Raw genomic sequence first — 19466 nt, 5'->3', positions numbered from 1 at the left:
TTTGCCTTGGACGTTTGCGGACGTGGTTGACCGTTTCTGCCGGAGTAGCAATACTGCTGAACAAAATTTTCTACAAGAACCTACGGTGAGAAGCACTGGAGTATTGTTATTCACTTGTACGAAGTGAGAGAAAAAAGAAAAGGTAAATCCAGACAACTGTATTTGTAGAAGTGTCTGCTTTTTTCCAACATTTGAACTGCCATCAACCGCACGTGCACCACTAAACACGGTAGAGTTTCCTATAGGGAGACGTGATAAATAAAGAAAAATGAAAGGTGCGCTGGCATAGCAAGATAAAAAAGCACGCCTCTCAGCCCTGTAACGTTTTCTATTTGTTTCAGCTTCGCATCTGCAAGGCGCGGTTTTTTTTTTTTTTATGAACTGTTGGACCGACGTACTTCAACTTTGCCGCCGCGTCTACTCCCAAAGGACTCGTGTCACGGACTCGTGTTTTCTCCCTGGATGGCCTACCCGAGTACTTTGAGTCTACGTGTAGTAAATAGTCTTCTTGTGTGCTTCGCTGCTGGCAAAGCGAGCTAAGCTAACAGTTTGCCCGCCGCTAACTTTTCGCGGCTCCTTGGATAGCGTGACTCTGCTCCCCATGGAGCAAGTGCAGTGTTCCGCGGAGCCAACTATCCTACATCATAGCCTTTTTCCTGTGTTCGATCTTGTGAGTCCGAAAAGAGTTTCCCTTCACCGGAGGTCTTCGTTCTGCGTCAGAGACGCGGAAAAACACTGCTGCTTTCTCTCATAATCACATAAGTGCACTGAATCGCTGGGAAGAAACTCCACGGCGTTGTGAAATTACAGAGCCAATTACTGCCTGCAAGTTGCAACAACACAGGTCCAAAGACTCGACAGTATAAGCGGCATTGTTCGTAAAAGAAAGGCCAATAGACGCCTCAGCGATAATATAGGAGCAATCCATTTAATCAGCATCAATTAGCCTCCCGTCCTTGTGTCTCCTCGAGAAGGGCACCAGTCGAGGAGAGGAGCGATAAGAAAGCAAAAAAAGCAAAGTGTAAACGAGAAAACAAAAGTGAGGGAGTTCGAGATCTCGGAGTCCATCTCATAAAGATTGGCTGAAGTCCCCAGGGGGCACGGCAAACACTTGCGCTCGAATCCCGTCCGCTGAAGCACGTCGTATTTCTTTTTCTGCCGCTTGCTTTTCGTCGCCAATTAATGCGGAACTTCCCTGCGCGCCGGACCGCTTCTTTGGTTTTTGTTTTTCTTTAGCACCACGCGCGCGGAGGCTGCCAACCGCCTCCGCCGGTTAAGACACCTTGCTGCGTCTTAATCTCGCAGGCACACAACACGCGCCCTTTCTTGGCTAGTTATTAGCAAAGGCAGACATCGTCGCAAATGTTGTTTCTAAACTGAGAGACCAATAACCACTAGTTGCTTTACGTTACTAAACGTACGAGCAGTGCACAATTTGTGGTTAGGTTCCTGCTCGCGAACCCTGGCGACAAATTATTGAAGTGCCAAAAAAACAAAACGAAAAGTCTGCAGCAGGCTTATTAAATGGGAAGTCGCGTCTGGTATAGCGCTAATAAAGGAGTAAAGGGGAAAAAGTATATAGCGTGTTTGAGGAAACAGCGTGCATGAAAAGACCTGGAAAGAGAGCATAGGAAACGGTCTTTGTAGTAGTTATTTGTCACTAGCTACTCCTGGTTGCAGCCTCTTGTGGTAAGGAATTAGAACGACGTTCAAATACAATGCTCTAAGAGACTTCCGTTACAGAGGAAGTAAATCTCCGAGCTTCTTTCAGTGGCTGCAAAGTGGGCCTTCGCGATAGGCAATAATCATGTTCGTTCATGCGTGAAAGTGGCTCTTCTATATGCAACACGAAAGTTTCTTTTCGTCCACTTTGAAGCCTAATTATGGAAACTCAGATCAGTGGTGCTTCCGGAGATTATATAATAACTTCGCTCTCTGCCGCGTGTTCGATCCCTCAAAGTGCTCACCGATTGGCTGATGCTTCGGAAGCGTATCTGTGCCCTTAGCTGAGATGGACTGCAAGCGCCGCGGGGCTGAAACGCGATTGGTTCGGTGACCCTATCTCACGTTGTATTGCCTCCTATGACACTACAGAGGAGGCTAATGATTTCGAATGCGCGCCAATTGCAAGCAGCTGTGATGAAATACAGCGGCTAAAAAAATGTTTCTCCTCTTCTCATACAGGAAAGGTACGTAACATGTGCGCAACCGAGTGACGAGTGCGAGGGTGATTCTCTGTGCTTCCCATAGTCGCGCGGCATTCGAATACAAGTGGGATAACGATATCTTGCGGGGCTATGCGCATTATTATAGTGAGAAAGTTTCATCATCATCATCATAATCAGCCTGACTATACCCACTGCAGGGCGAAGGCCTCTCCCATATTTCTCCACTTCACCCGGTTCTGTGCTAGCTGCATCCACTTAACCCCTGCGAACTTCTTAATCTCATCCGCCCACCTAACTTTCTGCCGCCCCCTGCTACGCTTTCCTTCCCCTGGAATCCAGTTTGTTACCCTCAGCGACCATCGGTTATCCTCTCTTCGCACTACAAGTCCTGCCCATGCTCATTTCTTCTTCCTAATTTCCACTAGAATATCAGTAACTTGAGTTATTTCTATCACCCACTCTGCACGCTTCCTATCTCTTAATGTTACCCCTACCATTTTTCGTTCCATAGCCCTCTGGGTTGTCCTCAACCTAAGTAGAACTTTCTTGGTTAGCCTCCACGCTTCAGACCCATAGGGGAGTACAGATAAGATGCAACTGTTGTATACTTTCCTCTTGAGCGATACCGGTAAGCTGCTAGTCATAATCTGCGAGTGCTTGCCAAATGCGCTCCATCCCAATCTTATTCTTCTTGTTATTTCCTTTTCATGGTCCGGATCTGCGGTTACTACCTGTCCTTAGTAGACATATTCGCCTACTACTTCCAGTACTTCTCTACCTAATGTAAACTGTTGTTGCTTCCCGAGGCTGTTGAACATTACCAGTCTTCTGCATTATGATTTTCAAGCCTAGCTTTCTACTTTTCCTGTCTAGGTCATCAATCATTATTTGCAGTTCATCTCCCGAGTAGCTTAGCAAGGCAATGTCATCAGCAAATCGCAGATTACTGCGGTATTCTCTATCTACCCTTATCCCTAACTGCTCCAATTCCAAGTCTCTGAATATACTTCCCTAAGCAAGCTGTGAATAGTACTGGGGAGATTGTGTCTCCTTGCCTAACACCTTTCTTTATGGGAAATTTGTTACTTTCTTTATGCAGAACTGTGGTAGCTGTGCAGCCACTGTATATATCTTCCAGTACTATTACGTACGGCTCGTCTACCCCCTGATTTAATTCGCAATGCCTGCGTCACCGCCGAGGTTTCAACTGAGTCAAATGCTTTTTCGTAATCAATGAGTGCTATGTATTTTGGGCTGTTTATATTCTGAGCATTTTTCTATCACCTGATTGATGGTATGGATATGATCGATAGTAGAGTACCGTTTCCGAAAGCCTGCTTGATCCTTTGCTTGATTGCAGTCTAAGGTTGTCCTGATTCTATTAGCGATTACCTTAGTAAATACCTTATACATAACAGACAGTAAGCTGATTGGTCTGTAATTTTTAAGGTCCTTAGAGTCCCCTTTCTTATGAATGAGAATAATGTTTACATTGTTCCATGGTTCCGGTACCGTCGATGACACCAGGCACTGCGTATACAAGGTGGCCAGTTTTTTCCCCCTTTTCATAGTTTCTAGTGCTTTCTTGACCTCGTCCTTCGTCACTAGTGGAACGTCTGACTGTTTTTCCGTACCACCAACCTCATTACGATCCTGGCTACTTTGGCTACTGTAGAGATATGTATAGAACTCCTCGGCTACTTTGACTATCTTGTCCATCTTGGCGTTGCCCGTCTTGTCCCTTATCGCATACATCTGGTTTTTGCCTATGCCCAATTTCTTCTTTACCGCTTTAAGGCTTCCCCCGTTCTGTACAGCATGCTCAATTTTCTCCATGTTATACTTCCTTATATCGGCCACCCTGCGCTTATTGATTAGCTTGATATCTCGGCCAATTCTATCTGGTCTGCCGGATTCGAAGCTTTCATGCTCTGGCGTTTCTTAATCAAATCTTTCGTCTCCTTATACAGCTTACCGGTATCCTAACTAGCCTACCGCCTACTTCTACCGCGCACTCAGTAATGATGTCTCTGAAATTATTGTTTATTGCTTCTACGGTAATGTCTCCATCCTCTCTTAGACCTGAATATCTATTCTGTAGCGACATCCTGAACTCTTCTGCCCTCCCCCTCACCGCTAATTCGTTAATGAGTTTCTTTCTTATTAATCTGTTGCGTTCCTTCTTCAGATTTAGGCTAATTCGGGACCTAACCATCCTGTGGTCACTGCATCGCAGTTTCCCGATCACCTCTACATCTTGCATAACGGCGGGGGTTGAACACATTATGAACTCAATTCCATTTTTAGTCTCTCCGTTAGGACTTTTCCATGTCCATTTCCGGTTCTTCCCTTTGCTGAAGAAGGTATTCAGGATTCGCAAGTTATTGCGCTCTGCAAACTGAACAAGTAACTCCTCCCTGCTATTCCTAGAACCAATGCCATAATTGCCTACTGCCTGGTCTCCTGCTTGCTTTTTCCCTACCTTGGCATTGAAGTCGCCCATTAGTACAGTATACTGTGTACTGCGTCTTTACTTTTCACATTGCCGATTCTACATCTTCGTAGAAGCTTTCAACAGCCTGGTCATCATAACTACATGTAGATGCATAGGCATGTACAACCTTCAGTTTATAGCGCTTATTAGGCCTAATTGCGATGCCTGCCACCCTCTCATTAATACTATAGAGTTCCTCTATATCGCCCGCTATATACTTATTGAGAAGGAAACCTACTAATATAGTTGTCGCCTCTGTGGTAAACCTCGATAACACAGTACATGCCATCCTTCAGTGCAGTATATGCCTCATCCGGCCTCCTAACCTCACTAAGCCCTATGACATCCCATTTCATACCCTCTAGTTCCTCTAACGGCACAGCTAAACTGGCTTCACTAGCTAGCGTTCTAGCGTTAAACGTAGCCAGGGTCAGTTTTCAATGGCGACCTGTCCAGCGGAGCCAGAAGTTCTTAGCACCCCCTGCTGCGTCACAGGTCTGACCGCCGCCGTGGTCAGTTGTTCCGCAGCCGCTGGTGACTGAGGGCGGGGGTTTAATGGAACTAATCATGAGAGGTTGCTGCCAATTACTGCACCAGGGTGGCCAATTCCTGTTCTGGTGAGGGAGTGCATTGCCGGAGGTGTTCACCGGCATCAGGTCGCACCCCAAGCCTGTTTATACAATTCCATCGACACGCGGATTTTTTTTTTCTTTTTTTTTAATATGGTGGACAATAGCGCGGCACCGGGATTTGAACACCGGTCCTCTTGCATACGAGGCGGATGTTCTACCGCTACGCCACCGCTGCAGCCGTGAGTAAGTTTGATAAGTTATAAATTTCTAACGGCCAGGTTCCTGATTGAAACCTCGCGCTGAAATGCAAAGCTGAAGGGGGAACAACTGGAAGTAAGTTTTTCTAGCTTAATAATAGCATTAATTCCCTATTTCCCGCGGCCGGAGACCACAAATATTACCAAGCCTAATTAGGCGGGTGGCCAACAAAGGCCGAGGGTTAAAGGAAAAAAATTTGATGAAACTGATACAGGCCTACATCTTCAGCCGAGTGAGCTACGCAACGCCGTATCTAGATTTGAAAGCGGTGGAAAAGGAAAAAAATTGAATCTCTATTGAGAAAATGCGTAAAAAGAGCGCTGGGACTGCCCATATGCACATCTACAGAGAGAGTGATGGCTCTATGGGTACACAACACATGGGCAGAACTGGCGGAAGCGGTGCGAACCTCTCAAATTGAGAGACGGCACTACGAAGACAGGAAGAGTCATTTTGACGAAAATTGGAATAAATTCGGATAGGGGTCCCACGGTCAAGGTGGAGGTAGCTAGAGAAGTCAGACAAAATATGGTGATTCCCCCGCTGCCAAAAAACATGCACCCGGAATATAACAAAGACAGGAGGAAAAAACGAGCCGAAGCATTAGAAATTAGATTCGGCGAAATTTCGGAACATGAAGTGGCCTATGTAGACGCGGCGGGAGGTGGTGGCAGTTTCACGGTAGCAACGGTCGTCAGCGGCCGGGGCAATCCCGTGACAGCTGCCACTTTGCGCGGGCGGAGCATAGAAATAGCCGAGGAAACTGCGATCGCGTTAGCTTGCGTCGGAACGGAAGCGAAGTTTGTCATCAGTGACAGCAAAACTGCCATACAAAATTTTAGCAAGGGCATTATCTCGCCCTTAGCAGCCAGAATCCTAGGCCAGAAAAAGTTGGATAGGAAAATTCAAATAATTTGGACTCCTGCGCACGAAGCCGTCCCCGGCAACGAGGCGGCCCACAAGCTGGCTCGAGATCTCTACCGCCGAGCCGCTACAGGGCCACTTGATGACCGAGGAAGCGGAGAGCGCTTGCTAAAATATGGGGAGATCACGCAGCACTACAGATTGCATCGTAGACTGGTACCCCCACCAGACCTGAAATTAAACAGCAGACAAGCAGTGGCGTGGAGGCGACTGCAAACTTATACATATCCGCACCCGGTTATGGCGAACCACATGTTCCCTGAGACTAGGAGTGACAAGTGCAATCTTTGTGGGGCGAGAGGGACCCTCGACCACATAATATGGGAATGCCCGTATTCTCCCAGGAGGACGAACAATATAGGCCGTAGAGACACCTGGAAGACCCTGCTGCGCAGCTCGGACCCTGAGCTCCAGCTCCTACTCGTCCAACTGGCTGAAGAGGCTGCTGGGACCCAAGACTTCCCGGCCTGCCTCTGAGGCGCCTTGACCTGCGTGTCGGGGGGTGGGTAGATCACCTTATCTGTTGGACATTAAAGTTTAGTCCATCCATGGCTGTAAAATTGTTTATATAATTTATTAGCGAGCTTCATTGAAACATTTACGCGGCCACACGTGGAGGATACTGCCGCATAATAAGCAGGACATGATAGACATATTCAGGGGGCTTGTAAGAATAGGAACGTGAAGCAGTGGAACTAGAAGAAAGCAGCATCTTTGAACGAACGGTGCGCCCTTTTGTGTCCGCGTCATCAACCTATCCAAAAAATTAGCTAGGGTTTGTTTTAGTTAAACCCGAAGGTTGCGTAAGCAAAGCCAATGTAGCTTCTCTGTCTTCTTCTCCTCCGGCGCGGCGTGGCTACCGACCGGGTTTACCCGAAGGCTTGAAGAGGGGCCCTATCTGCGGTCGCTCTAAAGGTCAAACGTGGCTACCGGCCGGGTTTACGCGACGGGCTGAAACCTGGCGTCGTATTGCTTACGCAATAATAAAGGGGGACTCCCACGGGCAACCGGTGGGAACTCATTCCTGCAGCTGTTTCCCAGTGAGTCCGAAATGTGTAGCTGCAATTATTTTGCGCAGTGTTTCATGGGCAAGGGGCACGCAGCAACTTTGCTGGAGACATTGAATATTTCTGGTCATAGCAAGCGCATACCGGGGCTAAATAATTATTGGAATTCAGGAAATCGTTAATGGGAACTGAGGCTGCTTGCTGAGAATCCGGGGAAACTGCGTGAGCTTCACATTTGAAAGGATCGAGCTAACCATTAAGATGTTCGAGGTCAAGCTGTGCGCACAACCATCAGCAGCAGAGTGTTAAGTGGAGTTGCCACATATCAAGGCAAGACTCACAGAAGCACGAACATTGGACCGGCGCATAGAAAAATGTTGGCGCCGTCTTTTCTTTTTTCCGTCATTGAGAGCTTTGCTTTCGCGTGGTGGTTCAGTTTTTAGGTTTTAGGTCGCTAGACTGCTAACCCCGCAGGTGCGTTCCTGGCCACGGTGGAAGTGTTTCGTATGAAGCGAAACACACTACGCTTACTGAGCGATTTCGGGGGAAGTTAAAGAACCCCAGGTGGTCGCATTTAATCCGGAGCCCTATACTACAGCGTCCTTCGTAACCCATGTCGTTTTTGCACAATAAACCACGTATACCATGGCATTGTTGAGCATTTGCTTCCCCATAATTCTTGACTCGGTGCAGGGTCTTGTTGCTTATTGAAGTGAGCACAAAATGCAACACGTTTCACGGCGCTATGTCGTGGACCTCCTTTAACCCAATCAGACTTAATGCACAAATTGGCAAGTGCGCTTTAGAGGTCCTATGGCTTTCTTTTTGTGACATATTGGTTGCGTAATATGCAAGAGGGAGTGCCATCTCCCACTCAGTGTGCCTGTCTTCACAAAAATTTCATTGTTGTCGCTTATCGTTTGAACACAAAAAAAAAAAAAAAATTGTCCGGTGCCCAAAAACGACTGACTCAGGTCCAACGTTAATCAGGAACTTCACAAGCGGAGTAAAGATAGTGACATATAGCGCGTGCTCAGCTACGCTCGGGTGAGTTTGTTTTTCAGTTCTTTTTTTTTTCGCGCACTCTCTTTGTATCATGCCAGTTGGGAAGTGTGAGTTCTTTCCTTTCTGTCTTCTCTTTCTTTCTTATCGTTTGTTTTTGTTTTGTTCTTTCTGTCTCCTTTTTTTGACATTTTCTGGGCGGAGTGGTTTCTTTTTTTTTTTTTTTTTGTTAGTATTTATAATCATCAGCACAAAAAATGTGGACCCTATACGTTCAGTGCCATCAGTGCTTGTACCTTATTCTGTAAAATAAAAATAAAAATTACGACCATGGAAGTCTCCTTTAGGTTTGTATACTCGCCGTTTCCTTTTTGCTGAGATTGGAATAGAGACATCAACCACGTTAACGGAAATAAATGAGTCTATTTCATGGTAACCACACTCAAGATACATTCGGCCGAGAGAACTTAACGGGCGCATGCGTTTTAAAAGATAACGCGAATAGGAAGACACAGCAGTGCTATTAAACGATTCGCTTGAACTGCGGATAAAAAAAAAAAAAAAAAAAAAAAAAAAAAAAAAACGGATCTACTTTTTCGTTGTCGAGCCGCGCTTCGTACCCCAGCGAAGCCTTGTGCCATTCAGAAACGATCGAAAACAAATCGCCTCCTTCAACTGGACGGCGCTGCTGACGGCGGTCGATCGACAACTGCTCGAAGGTTGTATTTCGGCGTCAGACACAAGATGTCGCTGCGCCACGTGTTGACACGGAGTAAGATCTTACCAAATGAAAAACACCAGGACAAGTGGAATGCTGTAATTTCATGAAGTTTAACACGGAAGCACTGCAGTTCTCTCCGTTTATTGCATTTTACGCGAACGAAATGCATTAGCTGCCACTCAGAGTGACAGAACGTTGTAAATGTGCACGGATGACACTATTCATATATCACAAAGTGGTCAATAATATACCCTCCTTTCTTACGCTTTTGTGAGATCTGTTGTTCTCCAAAGGTTGTTATGAGTCTCGTTTACCGAGCGATCCCATGCGTACAGACCGGTGTCCTACTTACGCAGTGGAAGAGGCAGCCTGATGAAAGATCAGTTTTCCTTGTAATAGAGTATTTGGTAAGAAAATTATGGTTTCATGTCCAATATCTGCACACAGGCTATTAGAGACGCCGTGCGCAAGACTTGAGCATAATTTATACCGCTGGCGGTCTTTTAGCGCCAGACTTCGCACACTACAGCGGGGTTTTCGCGTTCCACCTTCATGGAAATGTGGCTGCCGCAGTCAGGGTTTGATACCGCGTTCTTGGGAACCAGTAGCTGTATGTACGTCATAGCTAAGAATCCTCCGCAGCGAGTGTAAAGAAGCTTGTGCAAACTGGTACCCGCTCCCAAAGCGCGCGTCATTGGCACGGTGATGTTTTTGTGCACAGAGCAGACGTTAAAATCATGATGTTGCTGCGTTGCATAAAGCTGCTTCAAAAATTGCGACAGAAAAATGCGGTCGCACGGTACGCAGAAGCGTATAGCGTTGATCTAGGTGGGTCGTTTGTCCGGTGTCGACTCTCTTATCACACTAACGTTCGCCTCGATGGCAGCCGGCACCTTTGCACCGGACGCGGGCGCTTCAATTGCAGATGTACTATACGTGTACGCACTAATCCGCTCACCGAATTACTTTCGATACTGTCAAACTAAAAGCTAACATTATCGCGATATAACGCTAGAAAGGAACGACCATTGTGTACAAGAGCACGCCGTAAACATTGTACCGCGCGAAGTGGGCGCTTCGGTGAGTGCGTCCATCCACGAGAGTCGCCGTCCTGGGGAAGGAGCACTGCTTCTGCCAGGAAGTGGCCCGCATTCGTCTTATCTCCTCATTCGTGGCCAGTGGCCGAACCGCGGAGACGTGGTAAAACTCATCGACTCCAGCTGCTCGCCGCTCACGTGACAGTGGTGCCACACGCGAGAAGCCGCGGGCGGAGAACCATCGTGCCGAGATAAGACGAGCAGCGACCGCAGCTAGCGCCGTGTACTCCGGCACAGCGACACAGCCCGACTCTCGTCCGAGCAGATCGACTGCCATCCTCGCTTTCTCTCTCGCTCTTCACCCATTTCGCAAACACCCGCTCGCCCTCTGGAACCCAGCCGACGACTGGCTATGCACTGGCGCAGCCGAGATCACCAGCGTTTAAACGTTGCATTTTGCATGGTCTTTGTGACCATCGCGCTGTTCTATAGCTTAATGTGAACACGTCAGCAGGCAAAGGAAGTGACAGAATATCGTCGCGTGTATGAGGTATTTACTAGAAGAATCTCACTCGAGCAATCGGCAATGGAGGGCCGCTTTATGCTGTCGAGTGCTTTATCGACTCGTAGGTGACATTGCTGGAGCAGCGGCAGCAGCCTTACAAGGGATCGAATGTGGACACGGTGTAGGTTGTATTACAGTTACGCCTTCTAACGGCTTCTATAGAATCTCGAGGAAATATTCCTTGCTGTGCTGGCATACGCGGCATAGGCTCGGAGTGCGAGCTAAGAATAGAATACGAAATTATACTTTTGTAGGCTAGCGTTCTGGCTGTCTTAACAGACGTCACGAGTCTAAACTTTCTATATAAAAGAGTTCTTGTATTTCACCTCCAGAAATCTCTTCACAACAAGAGTTAATGCTTCTGATGTGTGTGTGCTTTTTTTTTTTTTTTGCAACAATAAATTGCTCAGCATTCCCCTGTTTCCTTTCCTTTGGCGCATATATATAATTGCTTCCGCAACCCGCAATAAGAGGGAAGGAAAAAGCCGTTGCAGCAGCAGCGACCAACGTGAAGGATGAAATGCTGCTAGCATCGTTCTCTTCACTGTCGCATGTATACAAAGAGGTTTCTTTTTTCACTCTGAAATGACTACGATATAAACCTGTGTTACAGTAGTCTTTTTCTTTTGTCTTTTTTCATCAGTGACGCGAAAAGGATGCACTTCTTCATTTTCTTTTTGTTTTTCTTTTCTTTTTTCCGCGCTCTATTGTAGCCTGAAAACCGAGAAGAGACTAAGCCGCGTGAAGAGCAGTAAAAACCAAGTCAGCTGGATGTCTTATCTCTGCAAGATACGCCTACGCCAAATTTTCTCCGATGCTCCACGGTCTGGCTCTGGCAGAGGCCTCGGGCGAGGCCCTAGATCAGCCGAAGATGGAGGAGGGTGGCCGAGGAGAGAGAAGCAGTTCGGACTGTGACCAAAGAAAAGAAATCCCTATTGTGCGATTGAAGACGACGCTAGCGAGATCGCCGTTACCCAGGTAAATTGAATGGCTGGGCAGCCGCTCAGGGTTGGTGATAGCAGCGTGACGCCCTGGAAACCGAAGAAAAAGTAGCAAAAGGACTTGGGAAAATCACCTCGTCATGGCGAAAGTATTGCCGGCGGGATTCGACTGATTCCTCCGTTATAAATTGGTTTGCTTTTTTTTTTATCCCGTTCTTCCTTTTGTGTGTGCAGCCGAAGGTAATCTGTCCAGGCGTATTGGGAGTCGTGATTTCCCGGCGTCGCCACGCACGATTATTAGGAGAGCCGAGCACGCCAACTGAGGCAAATTGCCTTCGGCATTTAATAGAAGGCTTTCCGCTGATGGGGCATAGTCCTGGGGTGTCTATTGGAAACTTAATAGCCTAAAGAAAAAATAAGAAAAAATCTCCAAACAAATTACGGCGGGGGCCGCTCAGTTGGTGCGTACATTGTGGACAGTGGTGTGTCCGATGTTCATAAATCGGTTTCGGCACGATAAAGCAGACGTCAGGAAAGAGGCGGACGATGCAATCCGGAGCACAGCCTACTTTCATTCTTCCTGTGCTTCCAGGGAGTGCTAGTTTCCCGAAGAGCTTTCTGCACTGAGGGCCTTGCTTCGTACGCTATACAGGACGTATGACAGCGAAATGTTCTGTTCGACGTGCTGGAGAGATAGAAATTTGTCTCTCTTTGAGGGATTTTCCAACGCGTACTTTAACGTAATGCAAATAAAGCGAAACAAAAAAAAAAAAACAACAAACAAACCCCCATACACACAAAGCATGGTACTGGCGTGAGGCGTATAGCTTCTTTCACGAGGTCGTTTTGCATCAAATATGCTGCATCGTAATCAGAACACAGGCCCTGAGATTTGTGTGGAAGAGGCGAGTTCGCCGTGTTAGGTCGGGTGCGATAGATTGTTGGTTCTGGCTGGCTGCTCGGGCCTTTCTTTTTTTCCTTCTTCTATTCTTTTGAGGCAGCAACATAGGAATGCTGGAGCTAAAAATATTTTTGAAGATTGTAGCGGAAAGCTCTGTGATCATGTCAGCATAGAAAAACAACGACCACAGGGGCGTTCGTCTTGGGCTTATTTAATGCAATACATTGTAATATGGGGGGGAGGGCATTGTTCACGTTTAAATTTTTGTTCGTAATTTGGGCTACACTTCAGGCTCTAGTTCTTTAGTTCAAAACCGGGTGCAAGTCTGGTTTCTCAGGTGGCTATTTCTGTGATTAAGACCATTTTTCTTTCATTTATGTTTGCGAGCAAGAATAATATTATTGCTACGATTTTTTTTGCTCTGGAACGTATAATGACCAACGTATAATGACCAACTTTGCTCAATATTTTGATCAAGAATCTGTGATTATAGACTTCCAATCATGGCGCCGATTCTAAAATGATGGATTACTTTACTACCTCTTTTGTTTCAGTTACTTCGTAGCCCACATTGACACTGTAGTGCGCAAAATTTTTGCGCCTGTGCTAAGCTTTCCCAATTTTTCATGTACACCGCCGACTGTCCCTGTTCAGCACAGGAACTTGAATTCAAATCCCTGTTTCGATGGAACTTTAGTAGCGCTAATACAATTAGGCCACTAAATCATAGTTAGCGCCCCGCGGCAGTGTCTAATTGGTCATGACATTCGGTCATGTAGGCCGTCTAGCCAAACTTCGGTGGCCGGATTTTAGATCGGGTAGAGATGTGAAACAGCGCTCGGGCTGTGCCATGCAAGGGGATACAAAACAAACTAAGGGATTCCTCCACTAAGGCTTGTCCTTCACTGGCATATGTCTAGCTTTCAGACTTTGTATCTCCACATACCATACCACATACCAAGATGTCTTTAATATCTGTCTTCTTGTCGGCAAGCCACAATTCCAGCAGGTGCAATAGACGTTACCACAAGGTGGAATCTCATGCACCTTTGAAGATAATCCCTAAAAGCAGCCAACAATCGTCAACAAATCAAGTGCAGTTTTCTTCTATATCATTTTAGTTGTTAGGCAACCGCCGAGTATAGGATGCTGTTATGGCAGTGCTGATAAAAATAGTCCAATCTGCCAATTTTCAGCAAAATCTTCCTTTTAGTTAGTTCTTTGCTCGCACCGAGCTGCTCAGACTGTCATGCAAAATCAGTGTAGAAAACTTTTATGAACGGCGAAAAACTAGCAGCTTTCCGAGTGGAGATGTGCTTCTATATTGATTAGTACAGTGAAAGGTATACGATATGCGAGAAAAACTCACAATCAGCTCATAAACAGCTTCCTAGAGAAAATACGCTTGTGCAAAATTTCCGAGCATAAAATGGAAACAGCTCCCTGTAACGAGCCCATGTCATCAATGAGGCTTAGCGCATGGTACACACGCATTTTCACTGCAAAGCTACGCCTTAATAAAATTGTCTCTTCAGGTTGAAGCCAAGATTATCCGTAGCGTTTTGAAACTAATCTGGATGCTATTTAAGTACTGCCAAATCATGTTGCGCCCGAAAACTAAGCATGCTAATAGTGATGCTAGGTCAGTGGGTCATTAGTGCTGCATGCTTTGCAACAATGCTAACCGGACTGCGGACTGCTGCACTTGGACGCACCGAAATAGCGCAACACGTGCGCACACTGGGTATCACAGTCGCGCCCATGGTCTGTATTGCAGTGATTGCTGACACTGAGCAACGATACTTGCGGTGATTTTTATTGGTCCCAGCAGTCGCCAAGTCAACAATACGCGAATACAGGGAATCAGCAGTTGCACTCTATTTCGAAACACTGCTTTCAGTAGAATGGATAGTTCCCGATAGTCGTGCATAACACTGCCCACAGCTGCAAAGGCTTGAAAAAATGTTAGCTGAATTTCATTCACTTTTAAAACCATCTTTACACAAGGCTTAAGGTGTATTTGCCACCAGACGCCCATTTGCCAAAGTTGAGCGAAACAGTGTTGATAGTACCAGTAACGTGTAATTGGTGAAGGGTCTGTTGCGAGCCTAATGATCTCCATATTTACGTAAATCCTTCTTTATTTATCTTTTCGTCGACAATGGTACATTCTACCCTTCCCTGCCTAGCAAGTCCGTCCGGCGAGGCCCCGAATCGAAGGAGTCACTAGAATCTTTCCGAGCAGATGGAAATTTTTCATGTGAAATGAATGACTATTTCAGTTGAAATTTTCTTGTACATTTAGTATGTGGTGGAAGTGATTGTAACTACATAACACTGTCTGCACAGCTTCCGTTTTTATCTTAATAGTGTTTTCAATGGACAAGTTGTTACTGATATATGTTCGTTTTTTGTTTTGTGTTTTAGATATTGAATCTCTCTATGCGGGGTATCGAGACCTCTGCCAAGCCTTCACGAAGGATTTAGTCCCTGCCTCCTCTCGCTTCTGCGACGAATCAACACATCAGCTTCAATTTCAACGCTGTTTTGACCCTGATATCCTTCACTGCTACCCTCCGTCTCGGAGCACATGCCGGCCTATACACCTCTTTCCGGCGCCGACAGAGGGCAACAGTGACAGTCGTCGCCCGTCTCGTCTTTGCGTCAACTCTTCGGTGTACCTTTTACAGCTTCATAAAAACGTTCAAATTCCTCCTCTTCTGGCACCGAAGCAATGTACGGCCTCCGTCTTTCTTCACAGGGCGGACTGGCTTCAAGGCGTACGCGCGCTCGTGGAGGCCGCTGCCGCGTAGAAGCCAGCCGTTCGAACCGGGGCGTCCAAAGCCATCGTGGCCGCTTCCTCCTTCGACGCAGCATTAGAGTCGAGCGCGAGAGAGTGCACCGCGCGTTGCGTTATAAGAGAAAACAAGGTGCGCATTTCTCGCTTGGACGAACGCAAATCAGCAGGGCTGCGAGAAAAAGAAAACCGATGGAAAGTAATTCCCGAAAACTGCGCGCGCGCCGAGTTCAAGTTTGAGTAGCGGGAGCGTCTGACGTTATTCATTGCTTCTTTGGTGCGTTTTTTTTTTCCTTTTTTTTTTTTTTTCTGCTTTCACATCGAGATTTGCATCCCTGCCAGGAGAGCGAGACGCGCATCTCCGCTCCGCGCCCGCTTCTCTTCCGACGCGCTTTTGACGTACGAGCATCGCGAGCACTTACACATGCCGACAGCGCTGTTTCGGCGAATCTGCTAGCATGCGCGCTCCTCCGGCTCTCCCTTGCGCCGCACCCGGCCTAGCCAGCTCATTCTGTCCAAATTCACGCGCGCATGAAAAGGCGAACCAGCGTTTATTGGCAAAACGCCGCAGTGCCGACGTTCCTTTTCTCGCGATCGCAAAAGGTGAAGCCGATTCATGTTGTTTGCGGGTCGTCTCTTCGTTCCAATTCGTCGCGTTTCGTGAAGAAGGGCAGATAACACAAAACCAAGAAAGAAACCAAACGTAAGATGGCAAAGGAGATGTCAACGCGTTGATGTGTGCGCCACCTAGTGAGTAATTACCAAGTTGAATTGTTTTCCTTTCTTTTTCCTTCGGATCATCCCCTCCGAATCTCTCTTAGAACAGACGCAGTCATTGAATTAGGGAAGAGCATTAAATACTTAAAGTGTGTACATCCTGTCCTCCATTAGCGCTCTGTTGAGAGGGCCCAGAGAGGTCGGAAGAGTGGGCCACGACAGCCTCGAATTGACTCGTGACTACATTCGGAGCCGGTACACTGCTCACATTCGGAAAGAGGGAAAAAGACGAGACAGGTAAAGATGAGGGCTGCTTTTTTTCGTTTTTTTACTCTTCGACAGCGTGGATACTGCGGGACAGGCCGGCTAAATTAATCACATTTCTTCCTTTGCTTCATCGATTGCCATCGAAAATGCTAAGGCCCCGTATACGCGCAAGTTTAAAAGAGCCGTGTCCCACATATACGTACTACCCAGTGAGCCCTTATAATGGCACGAAGAAGTGCGACGGATGCGCGCACAACCAGGAAATCACCGATATGCATTTGAAGCGAGGCGGCAAGCTCATCAACACGAATGCAGGAGCGAGTAAAAGTCTTTTATTCCAAGAAAGTGTATGAAACTTTGAAACAATATATGTTAAAAAGCAAGAAGCAGAAAAAAAAAAACAAAAAAAGGAGGCCCCGAGTGCGCAGCCGCTGAAACTGACGACGAAACAGGCAGATATTCCTCACTGAAAGGAGTACAGACCTCAAATTTTGGTTGCATGCTTTCTGCTTTGTAACGCTCCACCATTACGTTGTATACCAGCCTACTACCTCCAAATAATTCTACTTGAATTTCTGCTCTCGCCTGCTTTCGTTTCGGTTCCAGCAGCTGAGGGATATATTATTTCTTTGTTAACCGCACACTTTCAGAGCCCTATGTTTTCATTTCTGATTAGCATATGTAAGATATTGCCTAAGAAACAATTTTTATGTGTTTTAACATGAGATCCGCAACAGACTTTGATTTGAGATTACGGAAGAAGTTTTGTACTTGGAAAACACAACAGCATTTTTGTATAGGAGCTAATGTGGAAATACACTGACTTTCTCAAATGAGGGAAATTATACATCACTAAGCGAATGTATATTCTTCACTATGTTTTCATTTCTCTTTAGAATGAACTGTAAAAACAAAAACAACTTTTTGGACATTTGTTCCATTCAAAACACGCTTACACCCTGCGTCTTGGGCGTTTGTGCCATTGCAAATCACTTCTTGCCAAGCGAATGGGTGCTATGGTTGGACAATATGCTTGAGGGTGTTACGGGCAAGGATATTGTTGTGTACGCGAACCGACGCACTGCCACACCGCCTCCAAGCAAACGGACGCGAGGCCGCTCCATTTTCAATGCCTCCTTGCACCTGTGAGCAGGCCGTTTTGGAGAGACCGACAGGGGTACCCCGGCCTGCGCCGAAGACGACGCGCGGACGTAACCCGAGCCGTGCGTTGACTCGGAACTGGACCGTCCTGGGAGCATGTGCGCGACCAGGGCACGAGAAGCAATGCCTTCTTTATAATGCATGATATTTTGCGTGTTTCTTAAGCTTTCGAGCTCCTTCTTGCTCTGCGTATAGATTAGCCGAGCCCTCAGTCATCGCATCGCTTCCCGAAATGTTTAGATACAAATAAGATTTAGTTACCAGTAAAATAGTGTTGGCGCTGCTGCGCTTGCCGGTATTGAAGCTTGGTCGTACTTTTTTCCTTAAAGGTTCGTGCTACAGCTCCGTGTTCAGCGAAAATTACGCCCAAGGTAGCGACCACCGAAGAGCCAGCGCAGATAAATTTGCCAGCGATGCCAAACTCGACATGTTAAAATGACTGCAGTGGACAAAATAGTGCGCATAGGTATCTAGAACATTAGATGCAAGTTCTAATGGTCAAGAAGTTGTAATTGTTAGAGCAGCCGCAATGGCCTGTACACTTCAAAACATGCTTCGAAACATTAAGTTCCAATCTTATGAATGCAGTCCAGACATAAGAAGCAAATACGTTAACAACCGAGTGGCCGAGTGGTTAGCGTAGAAAGCTACGGAGTAAGAGGTACCGAGTAAAGAGGTACCGAGTTCGAATCGCGGCAGAGGTGCTGTTTTTTTTTCGCTTAGTTTTATTTTTTTTAGCTTTTTTTAATGTAGTTGAGGTGTTTCGCTACGTTTTAGCTTTTACTTTTTATCCAAAAGTGAAAGCCATCAGGTGATCATTGGTCAACACTCATGAACAACACACAAGAAATGCACACATTAGGTACCAACCAGAAACACGGTGGCCAACTTTCTTGTGAAACTCATCAAAAATGCATCAAGAAATTGTATAGAAATGTTAATGTGCATGATGAGGAATGTAATTAACATTTAATCAGAAACTCATTAAGCTTTTTTGTAAGGGTTGCGCCAGTCATATCTATTTTAAACGGGCCAGTGTTGCTCAGCTCCTCATATTATTGCGGGTGATTTTAATGCTCACCACTCTTAGTGGGGTAGTGCCATAATGAGCAGCCGAGGAAGAAACCTGGCAGACTTTATGCATACGCAAAATCTCGTCAATATTGTAGCGTGTGCAACAGCAGCCGCTAGGCGACTGTTGTTGCAGACATTGCTTCGACCGCCGTGATCGCGCACGCCGCCTTCTAGAAGCTCGTGTGCAACTACCTAACCAGAGCGTGGCCATGTTCGCTGAGGACGTGACCCGTCTTTGTCGGCGAGCTCATCCCGACATGACGAGATCAGCGAAGTTATGCGACCTAAATGCAGGGCGCAAAAGAGCTCCTCTTTGCTGGCCTGGTTCGCAGTGCACCTCAAACCATCGCGGACTTCATCACTGAAGCTACCCTTATTGAGCGAGCCCTGCAGCAGCTATGCCGGCGCACGGAGTCTGCCTGTGGTCAGCCCTTTAGCAGTGTGGCCACATTGTACGGGTCCGCTGAATATCAATTTCTGCGTGAGCTGATCCTGGAGATAGTTCACGAGGAGCTCCTTAAGTTTAACCTTGGATCGCCTAATCCGACTGTCACTGCTGTCACCGTAGCCATGCGTGAAGAAATCCGTCAAACATTTTCCCCGCCTGAGTCGCTGTCGGAGCCACGTTCTATGAACTACGCAGCGGCTCTACGTCGGCCTGCAGTGCCTCCTGCGCAACAGCTTCTTTTCGAACCACAGCCGCCGCCCGCTCTGCAGCCACCGTTCTACCAACCTTCCTACCAGCCGCCATCGCAGCAGAGCCCCATCATGCAGCTACCGGTTCGGAAGGCAGACGTCTGGCGCACTCCTCGCCAACGGCCGCTGTGCTATCACTGCGGAGAACCCGGCCACTTGTACCG

Source organism: Amblyomma maculatum, chromosome 1 (assembly GCF_055883805.1).
Source record: "Amblyomma maculatum isolate TAMU_Amacu chromosome 1, ASM5588380v1, whole genome shotgun sequence".
Taxonomy (NCBI): domain Eukaryota; kingdom Metazoa; phylum Arthropoda; class Arachnida; order Ixodida; family Ixodidae; genus Amblyomma; species Amblyomma maculatum.
This window is presented reverse-complemented; position numbering follows the sequence as displayed.